This window comes from Poecilia latipinna, unplaced genomic scaffold, assembly GCF_001443285.1.
Source record: "Poecilia latipinna isolate Pla-1442-1.1 unplaced genomic scaffold, P_latipinna-1.0 Scaffold5830, whole genome shotgun sequence".
NCBI lineage: Eukaryota > Metazoa > Chordata > Actinopteri > Cyprinodontiformes > Poeciliidae > Poecilia > Poecilia latipinna.
The window spans coordinates 1-3230 of record NW_015118446.1 but is presented as its reverse complement, the minus strand read 5'-3'; the positions used below and the strand labels follow the sequence as shown (position 1 = coordinate 3230).

The 3230-nt window shown below is 40.7% G+C and overlaps 1 long non-coding RNA gene across 3 annotated transcripts; it reads right to left on the bottom strand.

Moving 5' to 3' along the window:
- Window positions 1-327: 327 nt before the first annotated feature.
- Window positions 328-2575, bottom strand: LOC106943750 (uncharacterized). Of its 3 annotated transcripts, XR_001424000.1 has the most exons (5): window positions 2488-2575; window positions 2346-2410; window positions 1975-2062; window positions 961-1093; window positions 328-827 (listed from the first exon to the last, which is right to left on the bottom strand). It is a non-coding gene; the product is annotated as an uncharacterized LOC106943750 (long non-coding RNA). The 3 variants fall into 3 exon arrangements; XR_001423999.1 differs by having other exon boundaries at window positions 328-1093; XR_001424001.1 differs by having other exon boundaries at window positions 328-1093; window positions 1975-2059.
- Between the last annotated feature and the right edge of the window lie 655 nt (window positions 2576-3230).

The window sequence follows — 3230 nt, the reverse complement described above, 5'->3', positions numbered from 1 at the left end:
ATTAAAAGTATTCTTGTAAATAGTTTTTCTTATAACATCCTTATATATGTCAACATCACTCTTGTGACGTTTATATTCAGCATTTAGTTTATGTGAAGAAAATCTGATTAAGTTTTGAGGAAGACAATCTGAGTTGTTTTATTCTCTGCTTTGATAATTTTACAGAATTCTGTACATAAACTTTGAAATAAGAAAAACTGCTATATTCAGATTTAATAAGTTATCTAAACCCATGTGGTTATTTTTAATACATTCTTGTAAGAACCCCTTCTAATAACATTAAATAAAAGTGACTTATGACAAAAAAGGAAAAAAGTGACACCAGATTAATCAAACGTGTGCTTCTTTATTAACATGTCTGGTAATTTATTTGCTCTCTTATCTGAGCTGATGACCTGGGCTAAAGTCAGAACTACATATGACATGGTCAAATGTTAGCGGCTAGGAAAAATTTAAAACCTCAGAGCCCACGCATGCAAGAAACAATTGTTTCTCAGCAGCCAAGTGTGTGAAGCGTAGAACAAGCCGACTGGTTTTTAATCAGGCCAGCAACTTGATAAAACAGAATAGAAATAGGCTTTACTTTCCCGTTGTAACAGCAATCAAAGAATTATTAATTAATTTCCCTTAAAGTATGTTTCGTTTCATGCGTCATGGGAGTTNAGCTGGGGCTCAACCTGGAAACCTTCTATGAGGTTTGAGGTTTCAGCCGGTTTCTCTCATCACTGAGTGACGACGATAACGCTGCAAGCCGAGTCATGAATGAATCAGTGGTTCAGTTTAATGGCGACCTTTAACCTTTTGGTGTCAGAAACAGTTCAGAGTTTCTAAAACCAAACGGAAAGAGATTCAAACACTCACAGTATGAGCTGTTACTGGCTGCAAACTGAAACACTATAAACATTTTTAAAAATGTAAAATAACTGACCCCAACTGTGACCCCAGAGCAGGTAGAATCACCTGCAGCAGTAAACGGCCTCAGTGGTCATTTTCCTCTCCAGCTGCTGGACAGATCGGTTCACTTCTGACTTCAGAGCTGTCTGGTAAACACAGGAGGTTCTGGTCCAATCACAGACTACGAGGTGTTCAGGTCCTGTGGGGAAAAAACAAGCCCAGATCACCATTCCTCCACCACCGTAATTCGCCATGAGCAGCAGGAGGAGGAAATTTAGCCTCGTAAAGCTGCATTCAGACTGCAGGCGAATGCGACTCATATCAGTCTTTTTTATCAGTCTGAACGGTTCAAATTTATGTCCCTACCATATGTAGAACTAAATCAGAAAAGCATCCGATAGTTTTCAAAGCGTCTGCAGTCTGAACAGTTAGCTTGCATTTTATTTGATAATTATGTCATAATTCTGCAGCAGAAGAAGCCAGACACAGTAAATCTCAACATAAACAACGGCTGAAGCTGGTTCTGATCTGGTGACCATGCTGTTGGCCCAAAGCAACTCTAAAATCCATCCATGGACACCGGCGGCCATTATTGCTGCTGTAAACAGAGCACAGCTTGATGACGGCTATGTTCATCTTCTGTGCATGTGATCGTATTTAATTAGTAGCATTAAGGACAACGCACAAAAAATAGCAAAAACATTGTGCAAACATCCAAGAGTTGCCATCAACACAAAAAGTGACGCATCACAAGGAAAGTAGAAAAAGTCAGCAGAGCAGAAACTGAGATGAAAGATAAAAACCATAAATTTCTGATAAAATAGTGATTTTTGTTTATGGCTGAAGAAGCTGCTTCATGTTTTGATTTGCAGATACTGCTGAGTAATGAAAATGAAGAGCATTTGTTAGCGTCCCCAGGTTGCTCAGCAGGTGGTGGGACAGTTCTTCTGAAACTGTGAGAGCGGTATCTCGCTGATCAACAAGCATAACTGGCTCTTATTTTAAGTAATTTCCCTTTTAAAGGTTCACACATTCACCATTTGTCCTTGACTGATACTAAATCAGCCACAGCAAACTCACCTTTAGTGAAGAGTCCAACTGCAGTGACCAGAACCACCAGCAGTAGAACCACCAGTACCAGACCCAGAGTCAGCATGCTGCCCTCCTGCTGATCAGAGAGACATGCAGGATCATCAACTCATTCAGGAAGTGATCAGCTCGATTACTGTTCAGAAACGTTTCAGGTTGTTCGATTGGGAAAAAAGCACTGCCGTTTTCAATCTAAAATCGGCTCTGGTTTAAAACTGGGACAGGTCTGATGAAAACCGTCACTGTTGGATTATTTCACTGGTCTAGAGGCAGAAACGAGTTTAACTGGAACCCATCAGGCACTGAGTGACCCTGACTGGTTTTCTGGTTGTTGTGTCTCAGGATGATCTCATGGTTCTCACCTCGTCTGTGGAGCTGCTGCTGTTAGAACAGGAAGTCAGGAGGCTCTCTGTTGTCAGCTGATCTGCTGGAGGAAATGAAAGCAGATGATTTTAGAACAGCTTGTCAGAGTGAACAAAGTCTTAAGTCAGGAGTTGTGAATACTTGTAGAAAGGTGTGAATCCTATTTGCAAGGTCAAAAACAACAGGTGACTCAGCAGTGGTAGAGCGTTGATGATTTGAATTGAACTGAAAGATGACGTAGCATCAGAACCAGTCGTTTCCTGGGGAGCTTTAGCCGTGCCAGATCAACTGAGACATTTCTGGTCTGTTTGTGTCTCTTGGCAGCAGCTGTGTGATTCTAACTCTGCATATGGATCTCTGCAGGATAAACCTCGTAAGGCCGAATGTTTTAGAACAACCTAGCATTGTAAGGTTTTGGCAACAAAAGTGAGCATCGTCCGGCCAGCTGACGATGAACTTGGACTTCCCCATTATAGCTAGCCAGGGCATATTAGCAGCTAGTTAGAGGTAGCCGCAACAGTAACAGAACATAATGAAGATTTCTGAGTGCGACTCAAACTTTTGCCTGGTAGAAAAGTCCAGCAAGAACAAACCAACCAACCAACCAACCAACCAACCAACCAACCAACCAACCAACCAACCAACCAAACAACCAACCAAACAACCAACCAACCAAACAACAACAACAACAAAAAAAACTACATGGAATATAAGAGATTAAATAGTTTTCAAACGACAAAAAAGACCTGAGATGAATAGATTTAAGGCTGATTTACACTTAAAAAAAATACATTTAAGATATTTTAAGGCCTTCAGTTTAAATACATGTATTTTAGAACAATAGGTGACTCAGCAGTGGTAGAGCTGCTGAGTCAGCTCTACCA